This window comes from Oreochromis aureus, linkage group 23 (genome assembly GCF_013358895.1).
Source record: "Oreochromis aureus strain Israel breed Guangdong linkage group 23, ZZ_aureus, whole genome shotgun sequence".
NCBI lineage: Eukaryota > Metazoa > Chordata > Actinopteri > Cichliformes > Cichlidae > Oreochromis > Oreochromis aureus.
Window position 1 is genome coordinate 16,710,486 of NC_052963.1, and position 22,663 is coordinate 16,733,148.

General features: G+C 40.7%; 1 long non-coding RNA gene across 1 annotated transcript; it reads right to left on the bottom strand.

Moving 5' to 3' along the window:
- Nucleotides 1–3,590: 3,590 nt before the first annotated feature.
- LOC116310286 lies at nt 3,591–12,360 on the bottom strand. The gene is made up of 2 exons (XR_004198693.2): nt 12,205–12,360; nt 3,591–3,870 (listed from the first exon to the last, which is right to left on the bottom strand). It is a non-coding gene; the product is annotated as an uncharacterized LOC116310286 (long non-coding RNA).
- Between the last annotated feature and the right edge of the window lie 10,303 nt (nt 12,361–22,663).

Here is a 22,663-nt window from a genome sequence, read left to right on the forward strand (position 1 = left end):
TTCTATACTCTGCTTTTTAAAAAGGTAAAACCACTGGGCCCATAAAAACCACTATGTGGGTTTTATGGGCCCAGATATGACCAAACCTGGGCAAAAATATGGAGTCGCAAGTTATCAGCTAACACTAGCTACTGTGATTAGCAAGCTGTATTAATAAACTGTGCAGGTGCAATACAGGGGACAGATACTTTGGTATAAATGACTAGCAAAATGCTCCAATCTTACTTACCACAGTTGAAGCCCAGACTTCTGGGATGGTCTCTACCACACATTAAGCCATAATATTAATCAAATAATCCATTAAAAATGATCAGAAAGAACCGGACATTGTACACACAGTGGAGAGCTCCATTTTAAATATACCAGTGGGCTACCTGGCTTTGTCAGATAAATGTATGTGGCCACACCTCTAACCCAGAGATTTTATGAAGAGGCCAAAACCTCTTTTTAACATGCTTTACTCATACTCTAAATTTAGCTATTTTAATATGAGACGCTGGTGATAGCCTCCCCTTTTAAGCTAGCGTTTACTTCAGTTTTGAGGTCTGAATGTTCAAATTTTAGCTGTAGCTAGTTAGATAAACTAGATACAGAAATAGATAAATAACTAAATAACTTCTCTAAGACCAGCAACAGTTTGTTTTGGTTTTTTAGCAGCATTTCAATTTATGCATATCATTGTCGATATAAACATAAATTCATAAATTGCACATGATGCCACTTTCTGTATAATACTCTCAATGCTTGTTTGTTTTAATTTGGGTTTATATAGGATCTAACTACAAGTAAAGAGAATAGACTTTATAAAAATTGTGCAGAGTATTTTAAAACCTTGTCTTTGGGATTTGGGGATCTACCAAAAGCAACACAAAGGTAAAATACTACAATTTACTCACTAAAACTGTCTTCTTAAGCTTTTGCGTTAGCAAAGATGAAGCCAGCAAGTAGCCAATCACTCAGCACTGTCACATTCCTAAATAGGTGAGGTTAACAATTGACAAGATGTACAGTTGTCACAAAGGGTCACATTTGCTACAAGAGCAAGGCTTTATTTTATTATACCATGCTGTAAACATTATGGGTTCACTTAGTCAGTTCTGAAACTAGCCAAGTGGCCAAGTAAGGAACTGCAGTGGTTAGTGCTTCTCTTCAAAAGGACAGCACTTTTCTAATAGCCTGTCAGGGCAGCTGTATATCTGTTTTATAAGAAGTTCCAAATGGGTTTGTAGATTTACGGTCCTCAGTCCTTCCTTATAACCGCTAATTCAATACTGAGAGATCATCTGAATGAGGATTTATTGAAATACAGAGATCGAGTAATAAACTATTTGGCAGAGCGGAGTCCAACAATGGTAGGAAGTAGGACAGGTGCCCCAGGATTCTAAACGCTGGTGGTGGCAGAGATGAAACAAGTGGAGATTTGGATGAGGATCTCTATCTGGAATGGATAAGGTGGAGACAAGGTGGAGTCTTATCTCAGACAGACAGAAGAAGCACTGAGATTTAAAGCACACGGGACACAGGCTGATTGGCTCACTGAAGACGGGCAAGAAAATGATTGGACCAGAGTGATGATGACAGAATTAAGGTTGACAACATGGGAAAGTGCGAGTGATGTAAAGAATAGAGTAGCAGCCCACACACCAAGCCACGTAGGCAGATGAGTGAATACAGTTCTTCCTTAATGAACTTACACATGAGCTTCATTAGCACTTGTGTGAGTAAAACATCAGAAACAACAGGTTTAGGTAGCAGCTTTGGTGTGTCAATTATAATAACAGAGAAATCTCACAGATGCACGGCTCATCATGAACCTTGGGAATTCATCTTGAGGAAATGAGCAATAAAAGTATAAAGCAAAGCTGAACGCACCCCTGTGCAATGTCACTGAAATGATCTAAAAATTTCTTATGATCGCATAATTGTTTTATTTAGAGGGTTTTGATCGAATTAAAAAACAACAGCTAAATTAGTCACGTTTTTAACATGTTGATGATAAGTTTTGCCTGTTATTCCTGTGACATCAGTGCGAGACAATTCAACAGCCACTGATGAGAGAGCAAATTCCCATGTGTGGTTTGAGAGATCTGAATGGTGTGGGCATGAGTGGGATCAGATGAGTAACTGTGAAAGGTTATAACTTCCACTCTGAAACATCCTGTCCTTTTCATGCAGGTGTACAATCTACATATTGCCACGCTGAATGCCAATCAGCAAGCGCATGTGGACTCCAGTGCCCTACCTGAACTAAATCCTTGCTTAATTTGCAATTTCTTAATGCACTTTATGCGATTATACCTTTTTTTCTTGCTCTCTTGTTTTTACATTTGAATGATTTGTGGTTCAGCTTGATTGGCTCTTGTGAGATTTATTGAAAGTACAGTTTATCTGCTGTCAAGCGACGCTGATGTTGAACTCAAAGCAACCTCTAATTATTTTTTACTTTGCCAAGCCCAAGTCATCAGTTTCATCCGTCTTGGTTTCAGTGGATGGGTTCCAGGACCTTATGTGCCTTTTTTTTTTTTTTTTGCTTCTATAGTCGCGGACGACGAGACATCGCATTACGCCACTTCAGGCACGTAAGTGAAGTTTCACCCATCTCATACATCAAAGATAAATGCCAGGCTTTGACATCAACCATCAGAATAAAAGAGCAGGGGCATCTTTGTAGACTCATCACTTTACACCAATATTCATGTGGGGAGAAATCCATCTTAGACGAACCAATTCCTCCACCGACAGCTGCCTCCGTAGACCATAATGCAACACAGCAAGAGCAAATTTATTTATTTTTTTACTGTCATCTGTGCTGAGAAAAATAGCCATCTTTGACAGCTTTTCTTGTAATTTGAAGAACCTGGGGCAGCCCAAAACAGCATCACCGTCTTATCTATTTGATGCTTTTGAAATCTGTCATTCCCTCCACCTCTACAACAGGTTATTGCTCATTCAGGGCTTGGGAAAGGATAAAGTTCAACTGAGTTTGGGGCGATACTGACTGTAATATGCTTGATAGAGGCAAACTGGGTTTGCCTCTATCAATCTGAGTTGGGAAAGTACAAGGCACTTAAAGCCTTTCATTGTGGCTGAAGTCAACGCTGTTAGCACAAACAGCCTCATTGCCGGGTGGATTTTGTGGGTGTGAGGTGAGAAGAAGAGGTCAAGTACATAAAAAGCATCTGCTTGGATGTAGATCGAACAGCATCGTCCGTTTGGTTAACTCTTATCAGCATTCCTGCCATTGTTTCAACGGCAGCTACTAATTTGAATATATTTATGAGATTTCAAATGAAGAGATCCAGCTCTATAAAAATGTGCCCACACGTTTCTTCAGAATCCTAATTTATTATAATCATGCCTAAAATCTCCTCAATGACTCCGTCCACTTATCTACAAATGCCTGTGAATTTGCAGCGCTTATGTCATTATGCTGTTATAAAGTGGAACATCAGTTCAAAATATCTAGACATAAAAAGGAAAAGAGCTCTCAGTCTCATTTTACCCAGCTTCTATAGATCTACTCCTGCAATCCATTTTCATTTTTCCCCAAGGAACCTGGATCTTGATAGACTCAGACAACCGTATCAAGCCACCGAATGACACAGTCTTTATTACATGCATGGCGACTCGGGGGAGGCGTCCATGGAGAGGATATGATGAGTTAATGGCAAGAAACTATGTTTGATATGGGATGGCAGTTGTTCAGTGTACCTCCATCACACTGTGAATCTTGCAGCAACTGTTTGATCAGCAGAGACTTGACCACCTGGGAGGCTGGGGCTTTAAATTTCCACCCGCAGTCAGTTGGTAGAGAACATGGAGTCAACTAGCTGGACATCCGGATCGCACGAGGTCACCGACTGGATGAGGCTGAACACCAAAACACAATGCAAGCCAATTACCAAAGAGAGTAATAACAGAATAGCATTTAGAAACATTCATGGGAATACATTTAGAACAGCTGTGATAAAGTTGTAGACTATTTAACTACTAACAAAAGCTCACAGTGTAGGCAATTAAATGATAAAGAGGGTTATTAGTGGACATTAGTTTTTGATGTATGTGCTTCAGCTTCTTTAATGACAGAAAGGTGTTGTATGAAGGTGTCCATCTACATAAAGAAGTTAAATTTGAGACTTTTTAAGACATTTTTAAGACCTCTTTAAATGAAACTAAAGACAATCGATTAAAAGTTATGAAAGTACACATTAAAAGTGAAAATATACTCTTTGCATGTAAACACATTGATATCACGTTAATATAACCGGTAAGGTGAAGCAAGTTGGGTTGAGTTTTAAGAACAATATTCGAATCTTGTGAAGGCAGTCGGCCTCCTGAAAGCAGTGGCTGTTTTATCAACCTAACTTTTCCTTTTTTCAGGTCCTAATACAGAGCTCCTGCCACCTTATAGCAGGAAATGACTAGACATTCTTGGGAATCTATGCAAGTTGGTTTTGGCTCTCTGTGTTCATCTTTGTAGAAGGCCGGTGCCGAATTAGTTCTCATTTGCCTTTTTAAATTGTGTATCTATCTCTTGTTTAATAAGCATTGTGTTTTTGCGGTTTTTCTTGTGTTTAGTTTATTCTTTATTTAGCTGCTATATATACATTTTGCTGCAACAGGATGGAGACCCATTCAGGGTGTACACCACCTCTCTCCCTGTGGTAGCTGGGAGAGGCTCCAGCCACTCACCCCCTAAACCTTAAATTGTAAAAGTAGAAGAGAATGGATGGATGTATTAACATCTTGACTCAGATAAATTGTTATTATGTGGATCTTCTTTCTTTTTAAATGTTCTTAAAATAACATTTCCACTGACAGGATTTAGCAAATACTTTTACTAAGGCTAGTTGACATTAGACCTCCTTCTTTCCATCTGCATGTGGCTAACAGAGTCCTGGTTTTTATCGTCAGTTTCCCAAGGAGTATTGCAAGCCCTATCTACATCTATAGATAGATAGATACATAGTACATAGATACATAGACAGTGTATTTCACATAATTACTTACGAATTGCTAATTTGTTTATTTACTTTTTAAGTTTTATATGATTTATTTTTTACTTACCTGACTAAACCAGTATGAACAGTTGTTCGTGCTGAATATACTGAATATGTGGTACTCAGTAGTGCTCAAAAAAAATATTATGAAGTCAAAAAAATGCAGTGACTTCACGGCATCTGTGTTGCTCTATTTATTATTGTTTACTATCAAAAGTGTGGGAGAAGTTGTCGTAGTGACAGAAAAGCAACCTCTGTTAGTCTATATCTGACTTTAGTCATCCACAAAGTAGATCAACTGAGGCTGAAATAGAGTAACAAACTGTCAGTCTGTTACTGAAAGAAGTAACCTGATGCTTTTTTTAGTAGTAGAAGTAGTAGTAGTAGTATTGTCCTTATTATATATGGATATAGGCACACACATCTTTGGTTGATATATGACTGCAAATTGTAAAGAAAACGCACAAAATAAATGCCGTATTTACTTTTTTACGTCAGTATATTGAAAGCCATTTTGCTGCCTCTTTCGCACAAAACATGACATTCACTTCGATTTTGGTGACATTACTGCAGCACTTTCTTGTTGTTAATGTTTTTAATGTCTGTCATCATGATGTCTTCATTGCTGTGGTTATAGTTGTTATAGTTGTCTGACAGTCTCCACGAGACACAAACCTTCTGAAATGAGAAGAAACTATAAACAATATTTAAGGCTAAAAATTCATTGTTGACCTCAGAAACAATATTTTTCTAAACAATCACACAAGGAATGTCTCCCAAGTACCTGCTACCTAATTATCTTACCCAGTCATACCTAAATATTCTAAGCATTTTCTATATGTTTGTTCTTTAACTTGGAAGTGCAGTTTGCCGTCAGACAAGGCAACTTGCTTGGGGCCCCAGGCTAGGAGGGTTCCTCTGAAGGCCGAAAGACTTGAAACTAAAGCAGGGGCAATGTGCAAAGTTATTGTTACAGTGCTCTATGCAGAGTCTGGGGTGTTTTATTATATTTTCCATATTGGAAAATATTGGTAGCATAGGCTTAGTGATTTTATAATACTGAACAGGTTTTATGCAAACCTAAGTAGGCAGTTTAGGCTCCAGCACATAAGTTTAATCCTCTGTATTTTCAAATGAAAAGGAAAAGGCGCCATCTTTTTTTCGAAGATGGCTCCGGTGAGGATGGCTGCCGTCGCTCAGTGTCCTCCTCAAATTTGCGTTTTTCTTATGTTCGCTGTTTTATTTCTTAGTTTCTTTGCAACCTGTAATGCTTTTATCACCTATGACAGACAAACTCTCCTGGACATTCATCAAAATTTTCGTTCCAGACCTTCAAGCTGACTTTTTTGTGAATGGTGGTGACTCGCCTAGGCTACCTGGGCTGAAGAAACGCCGGAAAAAAGGGGGAAAAAGAGGCGGGATTCTGGTCAGGCTGAGAAACACACAAGATCGCACGCTGCTTCCCAGCATTCTTCTAGCGAACGTCCAGTCTCTAGAAAACAAGCTGGATGCCCTCCAGACCGAGCCCTCGGCCTCTCGGCCGGGGTCTCGGCCAGAGACAGACAGACCTCAGGTGGTTAGGATCAGCAGCATCACCTCATCCACACTCACACTCAGCACAGGTGCCCCCCAGGGATGTGTGCTCAGCCCCCTGCTGTACAACCTGTTCACCCACGACTGTACAGCAACACACAGCTCCAACACCATCAACAAATTTGCAGATGACACCACCATCATCGGCTGCATTTGAATGGTGATGAAACGGCATACAGGGCAGAGGCGAGAGCCCTGACATCATGGTGTTGCATTCACAACCTGCTTCTTGACGTCAGCAAAACCAAGGAGCTGATCGTGGATTACAGGAAACTGCAGAGAGGAGGCCACACCCCCATCCACATCAAAGGAGCAGAGGTGGAGAGAGTCAGCTGCTTCAGATTCCTGGGCATCAACATCAGCGAGGATCTGAGTTGGTCACACCATGTTGGTGTGATCACAAAAGCAGCAAGACAGCGGCTCTTCTTTCTGCGGCGCCTGAGAATATTCGGCATGAACTCCTGAATACTTACAAACTTCTACAGATGCACCACTGAAAGTATTCTGACTGGCTGCATCACCACCTGGTATGGCAGCTGTAACACTCCGGAGCGCAAAGCTCTGCAGAGGGTGGTGAGATGAGCACAGCGCATCACCAGGACTGAACTGCCAGCCATGCCGGATCTCTATAGCCAGCGCTGCATGAGGAAGACGCAGCAGATCCTCTCTGATCCCAGCCACAGACTTTTCACACTCCTCCCGTCCGGCAGGCGGTTCAGGAGCATTCAGATTTTCCACTTTAAATCCTCACTGCACAAGTTTTTGCACAAACTGTAAATACCAAACAATTGTCTTAAATTCTCTAATATTTAATACTTTATTATTTTGTTATTATTATTATGATGATGATGACGAATATTGTTGTTGTTGTTGTTGTTGTTTTTTCTTTAATATAACTGCACACTTCTATATGTTCATAGCACGAGCACGAGAATTTCATTACAGGTAAATGTGGCTACGCTGTTTATTTGAAACTTTGAAACTTGGGAAGTTAACACTCTTTTTAGGGGTTTTTAACTTTCATCTTTGCAACCCTGAAAATAACTGTCGTAATAATAGTAATAATCATGTACTTTAGTATTGTTTGACATCTTCCTCTTATGTTGCATTCCAGGAAACTGTCTACTAGAGACGGTACAAGAAGGAAAACAGGTTTAAAAAGTGTTCCTGATTTCATGACTTTACATTGGACACCATCAATGCTTGATGCTTTCACAGTGAGGCTTGTCATTAATAATAAGACTTGTGTTGCTCATGACAGGAAGGAGAGGAAGTGATAATTTTCTGACACAAAATAATCATTAGTTTTTATAATCTCTGGCTCTCTTCCACAGTCTGTCTTTTGTCCTGTCTTATTCCCCCCACCCCACCCCCGTCTGCTACAGCCAGTGGGGTGGGTTGCCCTTCCTGAGCCTCATTCTGCCAGACGATTCTTCCTGTTATAACTTAATTTTTTTTCTTCCCACTGTCGCCAAGTGCTTCCTCATATGGGGTCGTCTGATCGTTGGGGTTTTATTTGTATTACTGTAGTGTCTTTACCTTACAATATAAAGTGCCTTGAGGCTACTGCTGTTGTGATTTAAAACTATATAAATAAAACTGAATTGAAGTGAACCCAAACATTAGCAAGCAAGTGCAAATTGTTCTGGTATTGCAGGGTCATTACTGTGAATTAAAAAGAGTGTGGTTGTGAATATTTGTTCTCAAATTGTGTCAAAAGCATTAACTAGCATAGGCCAGATTATTAGCCAATGTCTATGAGCCATTAGTCCTCCTCCATCTTTTGGATGTCAGCACAAAAGCTGAGAAAGGAGGACAGAGAAAGGGAGATACAGGGAAGTAAAGAGAAACAGGGATGAATGGATGTGTCGCCAAAGTCAACATCGTTGTTATAATGCCAAGGCAGCGTCTGTTTTGATTTCATATAAGTCAAAAGTGTGTCATACAGTTATTAAATGTGTATTCTTCCCAACCTGATTTAATAACAACTTATGTCACAAATGTGCCTTCTTTACAGATACTGAAGTTAAATGGAAAACCATAACTGTTTAGTCAGTTAACTATTAGCACCTTTGAATTGGAGAGCCTCATGTCCCATGTTGAGGTGGAAACAATGTTGTGCATGTCCCTCCTTTTATCTGCTTTGCTGCAAATTGTTCTTTAACTTAATTGGGATGATCGTAGTTCAGCTTTCCTTCAGGTTTGATAAAGGATTCACCTTAACACATGCCCATTATATTGAAAACATCCATCAGCTTATGCTGAGTTACGAAAGTTAGATGTGAATTTAGGCCTTGGTCTAAACCCCCTAACAGACTCTAGAATCACCACTGCTTGGAAGTACTAATTTCTGTTTACTTAGGATATACTTGAGCTAACAACAGCATTTAGAAATAGTTTATTTTAACAAGGACAAAACAAAAGACACTTTTTAATTGAAACAACTTTATCCACAATGCTGTGGGGCAACTTATATATATGTACCACATTGTGTGTTTTGGGTGCCCTGTAGCGCTTAAAATGGTAAATGGCCTGTATTTGTATAGCGCTTTACTTAGTCCCTAAGGACCCCAAAGCGCTTTACACATTCAGTCATCCAGCCATTCACACACTGGTGACGGTAAGCTACATTGTAGCCACAGCTGCCCTGGGGCGCACTGACAGAGACGAGGCTGCCGGACACTGGCGCCACCGGGCCCTCTGACCACCACCAGTAGGCAATGGGTGAAGTGTCTTGTCTCGGACACAACGACCGAGACTGTCCAAGCCAGGCCTCGAACCGGCAACCTTCCGATTACAAGACAAACTGCCAACTCTTGAGCCATGATTGCCTATAGGGATGACTTGATGTCTTACAACCTGGTCAGCAGCATAGGCCAAACTGAGCTCCACGAGGTAAAGACTAAGTCTATATGAAGGCTGGCTCCAGAGAAGTTTTTTTTTAAAAGTAAAAGAAAAGAAAGCTCATATTTTAGCGCCTGTGTCCAGATGGATGTTAGTCTGCCCTTGGGCATTTATTTTACGTTGTTCCCATCACTCTCTCTTCCAGGTTTCACCATATATATCAAATAAAGCTAAAAAAAAATATCCCCCAGAATCTTAAGGGAAAAAGCAGCGCTAAGAAATAGCAGCTTTAGAAACCTAAACCTTCCTCCCAAAGCACCACATGTCACTTTTGTCCAGAACACCTTCAGTGAAAATTTCACTTTCAAGATATATATATTGAAATGGAGAATATCCACATGTATTACATATAACTGTTAAATAAAATCCATTATTATGCATTTAATAGATTCATTAGGGCTACTATAGGTAAATAAATACTGTACAGTATATAAATAAAAATTATTATAATTATAATTACAGAGCCAGAAAATAATGATGTACATCTATCTGGGGCACTAAAGCTCTCAGCTAATACAAATCAGTATGGTTTCTTCAGAACAGCCCAAATTCACAGTAATATCTCTATAAAGTCTGCTACATGTACTTAAAACAGGAAAATCGTAAGTACTGAATCTGACTGCAAAGTATAATTTGATGGGGTCATTCACTGCAGCCATAAAAAGAATGTAGCTGCAAGTGAGGTGTAATAGTTTCTTACGAGTAACACACACACTTGCATGCGCACACACACACACACACACACACACACACACACACACACACACACACACACACACACACACAGGCACACAGGCTTTAGTAAAAAAAATTTCTCATTTAAAAATGGTTTTCTGATTTTCCTTTTTTGTGCAAATGTGTAACTTTAAAGTGTCAACAATATTCTTTTTCTTCACATATTTTTTTTTTGTTGTTCAAATTTGCAGATAATGTGTTCCAAGAAAACCTTTTTATATCTTAAATTAAATTATTCCAATACTCCCTGCAAACTACTGTAAATCTTTATGGTTTTACTTGTAAATGCACAATATTTCGTGTACTAATAAACAACTAAAATGTTTGTTTATTTTTAAAGTGTGCATAGAATTTTTTTTCTATGACAGGGTTAAGCAGACACAAGCTGTGAACACAGCTGTGATGCATTATTGCCCATGCAGGCACTTAGGCAATGGTCTAACATCAGTATACTTTACGGTATACTGTGATTATAATTTATATACCTGCACCCCACTAATATTTCGTTAAACATGGGAAACTTTTAATGGCCAACAACAAGCCTCTGGCGTTACCCTGGATATTTGACCACTCTTCTTGGCAGAATTGGTGGAGTACATTTAGATTGGTTGGTTTCCTGGTACCGACCCAAAATTTTTCAACAGGTCCATCGCAGGCTTTTCCAGTTCCTGGCAGGCTTGAGACTTGGTAGTTCCCGAACATCCTAACATCTGAGAGTAGCCCCTTGTGGCTTCCTGACTTTGGCAAAGTGGTGACACATTTGAATAACTTCTACTTAGGTATAGTTGTTGAAACTGTCGATCTTTAAATCTGCAGTTGTTTAAAAATGGTTCAAAGAGGCCTTCCTAACTTCTCCTTCTTAGATCTTCACTGAATTCAGACTGCTTTCCCATTGTTTTGTATTGGTCGATCCAAAAAAATGCTGTCAAAAAAAGAAAAACTACCAGTAGTAGTCAATCATAGTCGCTCACAAGAAGTTAATAGGCTTGGACTTGTCAAGTTAAAAGACGCTGTAAAAACCTTCAGCACAGTTTATATATTTGAGGCTGTATGTATAATTTTGACCCTGTGAGGATTAGAGAAAATCTAAAGTAAATTCAAACCTGTGCACTCAGTTCTTGTTTTAAAAGTGTATGCTCTACAATCATTCCACCCTGGAAAAAGAACAGTTCAAAGAAATCATTGAAAGCCCAAAATTACCATGACATTCACGCCCATGATGACTATCTCAAACCTTTTAGCATAACTGTATAGTTGGAAAGGTAGAATGATGCAGCACTACTCACTGCAGAGATAATATCTGTGTACCTGCTCATTCATTGGAGAAAAGATGCACTGTGCCAGTGTTCCTCTGAAAGACAGGCATATGCAAGCCTTCCTTTGGCATGCAGTAGCATATGGTATAGTGCAGCGAATGTTTAATGTCAAAAACCTAAGTTTCTCACATTAGCCTGCAGGCTTGGCTGCGTTTCTTTTTGAGAACTATGAGGACAGAGCTACATCATAAAAAAAAGAAAGTTTTTGTGGCCTGGGGTGGGGATGTTCCAGGAACTAAGTCAGAGAACACACTTTTCTAAACCAGCAAAACACCCGCTGAGCCACGGAGGATGGAGTCAGAATGCTACTGGTGCCAGTATTACTTTTGCTGTCACTAAAAATAACTGCCATACTGAAGCAATAATTTACTAGGTGATTGAGACACAAGCAAAACAGGGAAAAGGCAGCCAGGCTAATTATTATAATTAAGCAAGTAAGAATCACAACAAGAACATAACAGGAGAGGAGATTAAGTCACTCAGAGAAAAGGTTGCAGAGGAAGGTTTTGACTCAGTGGGGATTTACAGAAAATGTAAGGTAAGGCAGATCATCTGTGTTGTATTACAAAATCTGGAAGGGGGATGTTAGAAGTCAGTAAGGGAGCTGCTGCAGTGACTGACATGGATGTTACATGATGCTGATTATGAATTCTCACCAGCACACTGGCAGTGTCAAAACCAGCTTCTCTGAGTCACACTCAAGTGGGATGGAGTTTGGAAAAGCTGTGTGCAATTTTCTTTCCTTCTTCATCTTCTTCTTATCCCCCTGTGTGGCAGCAGATGGGGCTCCCCTTCCTGGAGACACAGACAGAGACACAAAAACATGATGCTGCTGAACAACCCTGTAGACAACCCTAGTAACCAAAACCCCGGGGAAGCTGCTGGAGTTCAGTTCCCCTCGTAATGAAGTGGAAGCCTCATTTGAACAAGCCTGAATGATGGATTTACTGTTCGTTTTCATCTGCAGCATTTCAATCACTGCCCTTAGAGCACAGATATGCCACATTTGCTGCAATATTAATTTTTATTTTGGAAATGTTTGCTTCAGTTTCTCATTTTTTCAATTTTCAATTTTTTCTTTTTTATATATAGCTTGGAGACGGTCTGACAATTTTGTGATTATAAGGGCCAACCTTCAAAAGAATCAACCCAGGGTCAAGCTCAAAATGCTGGCAGCGATCCAGTCTGCTCCACTGTCCTTTAGAAAGAAGCCTTATTAGCTCCTGGGGTGTTTTTCTGTAGCTGACCCTGTGCGCTGACCTTCCAGTGGAGAGGGACAGGCAAAAACAGAATTTCTCAGCAGGGATCACTAAAGCATGTAATTCATTCATTAATCCTTCTCGCCTCTGATTAAGAATATGTGTGACTGCTAAGTGGGTTAAATATGCATGTATTACAAATTTTATGAAAATACTGAGGTTTTTTGTATTTCCTTAGTTAAACTTTAAGCAAGTCAGAAAATGAAATCGTGCAATGGGCTTTGGCTTTTTTCAAAGTTTATGGAGAGCAAAAATATATTTCACTCATACAGTTGTGTTACCATACATGGAAGAAATAATTACAGCTTATATATGGAAGAAAACAAATAGTAAACACTGTTTGTGGGTCACCATCAGACCAGGCATGATGTTTTTTATGTTTTGCTGTAAAATTTTGTTGAGGCCGAACCCTAATATACTGTTCTTGGCTGACATGAGTGGCACCCAGTGTGGTCTTCTGCATCAAGGTTCAGTGTGTTGTGCATTTAGATGCTCTTCTGCACACCTTGGTTTTGAAGACCTTTGATGTCAAGGATTTTGTCCCATAGAACTGCCGCACAGTGGACATTTTCACAGAAAGGAAAGTAGAAAAACCAAGTTAGAAGAAGAGACTAAATAAACAGAGGTAAAAACATTAACACACAAGAAAAAAAAACTACTAAAATAAAACAATGAAACATGGAAGATACTGAATCCCAAGAAATGACCCATACAAAAAGTAAGAACATGGCAGTACAGTATTATCAAAGTGGTATTTCATTTTTTAGAATTAGATTGTTCCACATTTGATGTCAAACATCTACTGTTACACCTCAAAAGGCCTATCTGTAGTTTTTACAGCGTGTTACAAATTCATCCGAGATGATTTTGACAGAAAGCAATAAATCTAGTGAAGTGATATTCTCTACCCTTCAATTTTAATTGGCAATGGCATGTTGATGAAATTTAGACACTAAAATATGCAAAGAACATATATACGGCAAAGGCGTGAGGTCAGGACAGACAGATGGTTTCACAGTGTGAACTGGAATGTGCTACAGCATAAAAATCTGGCACCAAGACTCATCCCCTTAAAGCCCAATCAAGTTCTTCTCTCCAAGATGTAACTCATCACATAATGTGAGTCACTGTGGCTGACTTATCCCAGAAAAGACAGACATCAATAACCTATACCCTCCAGGCTGCCTAATTGTGATGACTTTGCAACAAAAGACACGTCACAGCCTTTAATTTAATTAGCTTCCATCTTTATTGGCTTAATTGTTTGTGACAAGACGTTTGCCTAGACATAGACTAGGAGGGTGACAGGGTAAATTATATGGTGATGAGTAATTAATGTGTTTCTTAATCAAACTGGAAGCTGATGGGTTATATATGGATCAGCAGCTCATTTCAACAGAGTTATCCTGGTTGAATCAATGAAGAGATTCCTGTGTGTCTTCTATAAAAACATGTTAGTTTTTTTTTTCTCCAGTGAGCTTCTGTGCAGTTTGGATTTGAAGACAGGTTGAAATTTGGTTTTATGATTTGTTTATTTCTTTAGAGCTTTTCAGATGTGCCAAGCTAACAAACCTGACTACCTCTGATGTGTTGTATGCATTAAAGCAGTCCACTGGGCTCCTCCAACTGGCTTGTTTGTGATAACCCAAGAGGACTGTGAGCACTGAAGAGATACAGCAGCTTAAGTCTAGGGGTTTTGCCTTCTGTTTAATTAAAGCCCCCTTTTCACATGAAGAAAGCTTTGAAAAACTTAAATATTAAATAGCGCGTTTGTCTTCAGTAAATGTGCTTATTTAAAAACATCCAATCAATTCAATATACTTTGCGGGTAAAACTGAAGGAAGGCATTCATCAAATATGTAGCCTGTCTGAGTGCTATTCAAATGATTGGTTTGGTGTTTAGTCAGGAGAAAGTGATTCTAATTTAAACTGTCTGGCACGTTCTCTGCTTCTCAAAGCAAACACTGCTCTGAGCAGCGACACTGAGGTCTTAAAGGGAAAGTTCACTTCATAAAGAAGCTTTCTGTCAGTTGGGAGTGGGAGTTTTGAGGGAAAGGCTGTGTCAAAGCTACTGTCTGATTTGCAGCACTGTCAGTGGGGCGCACTAAAAATGCCTCATTCACAGTTTGAAACAATACGTCATGTGGTTTTCTCTGGACAGTGAGAACATCTTTTGAGTTGTTTCTTTAGAGGGTTCCTTATTTAAAGGCACAATCTGCCATACAAAACAAACAAAGTTGCTGCCCTTTCACAAAACAAGGGATTGAAATGTGCTACCTTTCAAATTGTTTTCTAATGCACAGTCTAAATAATAAAGCAAAAAATAAAATAAATGGAGTTATAAATTGTGTTCCTATGATTTTATATCAAGAATGATAATGAGGCTTAGATATAATAATACCTTCATTCAATAAAATAACTTAATAATAGGCTCGAGCACTAGCCAGTGACACTATAGTAACCATCGTCACTGAAATATGTGTATTCCCCAATGGCTGGCAAATGGTTGTGGGAGGTTGCTTGAAGTAAAAAATTGAACCTTTTAAAACATGTTGGTAGCATTAAGGCGCACCTTCAGAAGGAATATTGCGTCAATTAGTTATACTAATGCTTAGTTGTTAGCCTGTCTGCAGACAAGTTCCATGCAAACTACGGCTGACTGTGGCATGTTAGCATTTTTGGTGCAGTACCCTCTGACGGACAGACTTCATCCAGCGACAGCCAGCAACCTCCATCACCCACTACGGGCCAAGTGGTTGGCTAATATATATTTTCTCTTGTGACTGGAGATTACTAAGATGGAGTCCTAAGATTAAAAGTAATATACAAAAATACCTACGCTATAACATGCATGTCCATTTTTCCATGAACGTTTGAACGGTGCCAGCTCTAAATTCAGCCTTTATACTAACACCCCTTGGTAATCTAAAAATTATGTAAATTATGTGTGAAGTTTACCACGGCTTTGAAGTGTAACTAATTACACCTCACCATCAGTGAAACAGTGTTGAGTCATAGCACATTGTTTTTAAATGTGCTATATAAATACATTTTGATTGATTGATTGATTTCATGTATTTCAGCTATGGAATGAAACACTTTACATTCAACAAAAAACTTTCAGTGATTGGTGAAATGACAACTTAAGCTAGAATTTATTTATTTATTTATTTATTTTACCGGTTAGGTGAGTATGTCACCAACTCCAGCAGAAGATGGTGCTGTAGCAATATTCTTGGACAGAAAACACAAAGACATCTGTTGTTCATTTTTATATCGATATTTTAATCAAGAGAAGACAAACAGACTAAAGCTGCTACAGATTGAAAGCGATTAGCTCTTTGAAAATTGCTTTGCAGTTTGTGGACATTCCAGACTTTCTTGCCTAAGTAACGTCTAATGTATTTAGTACCACATCGGTTAAGGGTATTCTTCATTCGCACTGATAGGTGTTCCATACACTCAGCTGGAAGTTGATAAAAGTTCATCTCGGGTCCCACCCACTTCCTGTCTTTCTGGAAGACAGGAAGTGGGTGGGACCCGATAATCGCTTGCAGTCGCAGAATGTCCTTCACTTTCTGTTGTGTCTGGTCATCACATCACTTTCAATGTGGATGCAGCTTAAAGGTATGGGAAATTTTTGACAAAATTTGCAGATGCAAACTTCCACAAACCAAAAGAAGAGGACAATCTACCATCTTGAATTTGCGATTATAGTCCTTGAACAGGCCAGACACGTATTGATGTGCTTGATGGCCTTTGGAGCACACAGATTTCCTGCAAGAGTGAAGTATGCGTTGATGGTAGTTGCTAGACAGAGCCGACTTACTTCTGACCCTGAGGTTGTGATCTTGTCAGACAATGAAGGAAGCAGTGGATTTAATCCAGTGTCAAAAGAGAAATTTCTTGCTTTACTGGACTGATGATCACTGAACTGAAAGATCTGACGCCTGCCAGATTCTGACAATGCTACCAAGCCTCCACTGATGTTGGCTAGCTGTAATGCAACAGGTGATTTTAGCTCTGTGAAGATACCAGCTAATCCCTACAGGCGTTATATTGTTATAAAATTTTGTCCTGGTTTCTATGAATAGATACCTATTCTTTTTCCTTAGAGGAAATATGACAATAGACAGGACTTAAGGATAACAAGGCCGACCAGCAGTAGAAAGCTGAGATAACGAGGTTCCTGACAGACAGCTAAGGTAAGAAATCGCAGCGAACTCGGAGCTCCCCTCTCATTACCAGTTCTCACCCTCTGATTCCAGAGCTAACTGTGTTTGCTTGATGTAGAGAATATGCTGGTGTGCAAGCTGTGACATCTCCTCGACAATGAGCTGAGGATGCCAGGAGCTTGTTTTCCATTTTCATGACAGGCTCGGATCAAGTCGAGCTGACAGCAGTCAGTTTTAGGATCAAATGCTATGGACATAAATAATGTGGTTGTCGGGATCAAACACAACAAGATCATGAGTAGATATTGATGGAGAAAAACAATGACCAGCTTATTCTCACCATTTCTGCCAGTAAATTATTTTTCATTTGACTGAAAAATCTTTCTCACTACTGCGGACAGATCGTTTCTGTGTGGGCGAAGACCAAGAGAAAAGAACGTCTGGGCAATAAAGTTCTCTCTTTTCCATTACTAGTTGGATGAAATTAGTTTCTTAACTTTAAGGGGGGCCACAATATGTGGTTATGTTTGTTCTTATTCAGTTTAACGATGAGTGTGTCAAGATTCCAATTTAAATGCAAATAAATCTATCCAGTGTCGACTGAATTAACAAAAATTGTTTGTGTTTATAGAAGAATCAGAGTGATTTTATTCTACTTTTTCAACAAATACCATGAAAAGAAAAAAACAAACAATTGGTCTTTAGCTAATTGTGATTAATCTTGTCAGTCTTGCAGTTATTTTTTAAGGGTGCTCTCCACTTCCAACTTCATCTGTCTTTCTGTACTTCCAGAAAATATAATTCTAACTAAAAGCAACACAGTTGCTGAAGCCAAAGTCAGTGAGGAAGCTAGCCAAAATGCCAAATCAGTACACGAGTAGGTCTGACGACACTTGGACAGAATTTGGTTTTCCATTAGATTATTGTGCTGTTTAGATTTGTTTTTTTGGCTTGTTAGATTATTTTACAGATTTCAAACTCACAGGCAGTTTCCCCGGTTGAGCATCTAAACTGGCCAGATTCTTTAATCTGTACATCTTGCTCATGAGTTGGATCTCCACATACTATACCGTGCAGCAAAAATCGAGACTTATTAGACCAGGCAACATTTTTTTAATCTTTTATTATCCATCTTTTGCGAGCCCATGTGAATTGTGGCCTCAGTTTCCTGTTCTTAGCTGGCAGGTGTGGCACCTGGTTGGTCTTCTGCTGCTGTATCTGCTTCAAGGTTCCATGTGTTGTGCCTTCAGAGGTGCTCTTCTGCACACTTTATTTACAAGGAGTAGTTACTTTTAGTTTTAGTTACTATTGCCATTCTCCTCTGACCTCTGGCGTCAACAAAGTATTATCTGGGAAAACTACAGATTTTGAAATGCTCAAACCAGCAGCCAACAACTATGGCATGTTTAAAGTCACTTAAGTCAACTTTCATGTGCATTCTGATCTTTCTGCTCATTCTGAGCAGATGCTTTGAGTTAAATAATAAACATACTGGTAATGTAGCACTTTTCTACTCTACCAGAGCACTCATAGCATTTATACAACTTGCTCATTCACACAAACACTTTTTCTATGCCTAAGTGCTTTCTATCTAACATTCCCACACAATTGTACTCCAATGGATGCATCAGAGAGCAACTTGGGGTTAGTATCTTGCCCAAGGATATTTGGCATGCAGTCTGGAGCAGCCAGGGATGGAACCACCAACCTTCCAATTAGCAGATGACCTGCACTACCTCCTGAGCTGCAGCCAGCCCAGTTGTTGCCACAGATACTTGCATTAACAAGCAGTTGAATGGGTCTACATAATAATGTAGCCAGTGATCATATATCTCTCATAATCTATAGATCCTTGACAGGAAAATCACCTTCTACAAAAGATGATGTCATTTTTCAAGATAACCGAGAGTCAGTAGGCTGTGTTTTATCTGTTACCTTAAACATAACCACATTTAGACCAGGTTAGGCTGTGTAGCATTGGTAACCAACACGATGCTCCCTGACAAGAAGCAAATCACCATTATGACAACGAAAGCCAATAGCGAAACCTGAAGTTCAGCCACAAATCCTGCTTTGCTGTTTGGGCCTCACACCAACAGACAATTTAGGCCTTTAGTTTTATTAAGCTGAATATCGTTAGGATTAAACAGTAATGAGATTAGTACAGTAGTGAGAGAAAGCATGCACAGGCATGTGGAAAACTGAGAAATTTCCTACAGAGAGCCAGAGCCTTCTCTTTTTAAGTCAACAGTGCCAACATCATTGCACCACTATCCCACCTGACCGTTTCATATTCAAGACAAGGGTCAATTATCTGCCTGTTACGTCAATACCAAACCTTTTTACAGCTTTTAAAGGAGAACAGGTTGCTGAAAGTGACAATATTGCTCAATGTCTGTGAGGGAGAGGTAATGCTGAGAAAAGCATGTATGTGTTGGTGTATCTTTTCTAAAAGCCTCCTGGTCCATTGGCACTCAAATGAACCAGTATGTCTCTTCACAAACATTGAGGGGTTAATAGGATGTTCACCTTGGGGATGCCAAACTGAGAAAAAGCCCTCCGGGGAAAAATCGTAAGCACCCCCCCACCTTTAGATGATTCTCTGCGCAGGGTGCCTGATTCATGAGGACAGCAGACATTAAACTGTAATGGCCTCGCCTCGGTTTCTTACATTTCTTCTGCTAAACTCTATAATTCTAGCACTTGTTAGACTTTCTTACTGAGTGAACAAGAAGCAAATCAGGACTTGTGTTTTAGTGCCTACTGCGAGAAAATAGTTTGAAACAGATGAGCGCTTGTATTGAGCTTATTTTCTCTCACCCTGACGTGTTTGTAAATGGAAACATGTCAGGGTGTCTTATTTTGTAGCTTAAAATTGAAAACCTTGGTTAGTCTTACTATAAACAATATTTTAGAACAGCAGTCCTGAGTTGAAGTTTACATACACTCATTGTGAGTGTGAATGTCATGGTAATTGGGGTTTTTAATGATTTCTTTGAACAGTTCCTTTTCCGGGATGGAATGATTGTACAGTGTGCATCTTTAGTTACCCTAGAAAACAAGAATTTCATGCACAGGTTTGTATTTATTATAGATTTTCTCTAATCTGCACATGGTCAAAATATATACAGAGGAATTCAAAGTTGAGGAATTCAACATTGATTCAATGACTGGAAGGACTGCAAGGTGCCTAGGCCAAAATAAGTCCAAATCATTACCACCAACATGCTAGACAGTTGGTATGAGGTGTTTGTGTTGGTATGCTGTGTTTGGCTTTCTCCAAATGTGGCACTGGGCATTATAACCAAACATCCACCACTCCACTTTGATCTCATCTGTGAAAGGACATTACTCCAGACATCTTGTGGTTTAATTCAAATACAGCTATTATTTGTCATTAGTAGTTGTATTGTAGAGGTATTTATGATATAAAACGTCTTGACATGACTGCTGTTGCTGCTGCTGGACTGGTGCTATATAAACAAAACTGCACTGAATTAAGTTGAATTAAATATATTATTTTAAGGAAATAGAAGTCTAGAATCTAAAATACATTACCTGTGACCTATAAATGTGTGGATTCACCCATCTGGTAGATGCCTATACTTTACTAGACAACCTTGTCCTAATCACAGCGAGCTTTAATTCATTTTAAAGCAATCATGTAACACAGTGAGGATTAGTGGTAGAGATGGCACGATACCACTTTTTTATGTCCGATACCGATACCGATATCATAAATTTGGATATCTGCTGATACCGATATGAATCCGATATAGTGTGTTTTTTAATCAATAAAACTGTTTTTTTTAAATTGTGTGGATGCCCTAAAAGGGCTTCCACACTATTGAGTTCCTGTGTTAAACTTTATTCTTCAAGTTGCTGCCCCGTTTTTCGGCACTTAACTACTCCCTCAGCTTTCAGCTGATTTTCTCCGTTCAAACTCTAAACTTGTTATGTTACGGCTGTGTGCAGGCAGGAGTGGTGGTAAGGAGGACCCACAGTGCAGACTCTCGGAGGCAAAAAGGTGAACTCAAAAACAGCTTTAATGCTGAACTCAAAATAACAATCTTCCAAAGTGCAAAATAAACTCAGGCAAGCAGACAGAAACACACAGCATAGTAAACGGTAGAACGCGACAGAGAGCACAGGAAAACACAGGGCTTAAATACGCAGAGGGAGTAATCAGGGAATGGGCAACAGGAGGGAAACACAGCTGGGGCAAATCAGGACTAACGAGACAAAGAAGCGTAAACTGAACACACTGAGAAAAGACAGAGACCTTCAAAGTAAAACAGGAAACAACACAGACTGAACTTACAGACACAGACTGACTGGACACGGGGATATAGCAACTAAGGATACACAGAGACGCGAACTAGACAAGGGGATACAGCTGACAGGGGAGACAGAGCAACTAGAGACGACAGAGACAAACCATAAGACAGAACTCAAAGAAACCAAAGACTAGAAATTATAAATAATATAACAAACTCAAAAACCCTGGGTCAACGACCCAGGCCTCCTAACAGTACCCCCCCCTTAAGGGCTGGCTTCCAGACAGCCCAAACCAGAATCACCAAAAACGAAAAACAACCCAACCAGGGCGGGCGGTGGGGGAAACAGGACGGAGGGCTCGAAACAAACCAAACAAGGAGCCAGAAACAAAAAAAAAAAAAAAAAAGCACAAACAACGGAGCCCAGAAAGCAACATAACAAAACACACAGGCGGCCAGAAAAAACAATTCACACAAAGTTCAGGGGCCGCCCGAGGACGACGGCCCAAGAGTCCAGAAAAAAAAAGTACAGGAGGCCGGCCGGGCGGGAGGCACCGGCGGCGACGGAGCAGGTCAGGAGGCCGTCCACGACGGCGAGGACATCTAGTCATTGGCCTGGAAAGCGGCCGGACAGGACGTGCAGGGCGAGCAGGGCGTGCAGGGCGTGCAGGGCGGACAGGACGTGCAGGGCGTGCAGGGCGGACAGGACGTGCAGGGCGTGCAGGGCGGACAGGACGTGCATTGCGGACAGGACGGGCAGGACAGAAGGGCGAGGACGTGCAATCAGAGGCCTGGAAGGAGGCCGGCACTGTCGAGGCGCCGGCGCGGGAGCCGGAGATGTTGGCGCTGCAGGCGACGCTGATGAAGCTGGAGCTGGACCAGGCGACGCTGAAGCCTCGGAGGCCGGACCAGGCGACGCTGAAGCCTCGGAGGCCGGACCAGGCGACGCTGAAGCCTCGGAGGCCGGACAGGGCGAAGGCGAAGCCGGCGAAGGCGAAGACTCGGAGGCCGGACGGGGCGAAGGTGGCGCTGCAGGCAACGGTGTGGGAGCCGGAGATGGTGGCGCTGCAGGCGACACTGAAGCTGGACCCGGCGACGGCGGAGCTGAAGCTGCCGCTGCTGCTGGCGGCGTGGATGAAGCTGCCGCAGGCGGGGATGCTGCAAGCAACGAGGTGGGCGCTGCAGGCGGCAACGTAGGTGGTGGCTGAACGGTCTCCCCGGAACCGTCAATAGAGATGAGGATGTGTTGGCTGGGTCCTCCAAGACCCCCAGCCGACGAGGCAGGAGGCTGAACAGGCTCCTCGGACCCTCCAGCGGAGACAGGTGGCTGTGGCTGGACGGGCCCCTCGGACCCTCCAGCGGAGACAGGTGGCTGTGGCTGGACGGGCCCCTCGGACCCTCCAG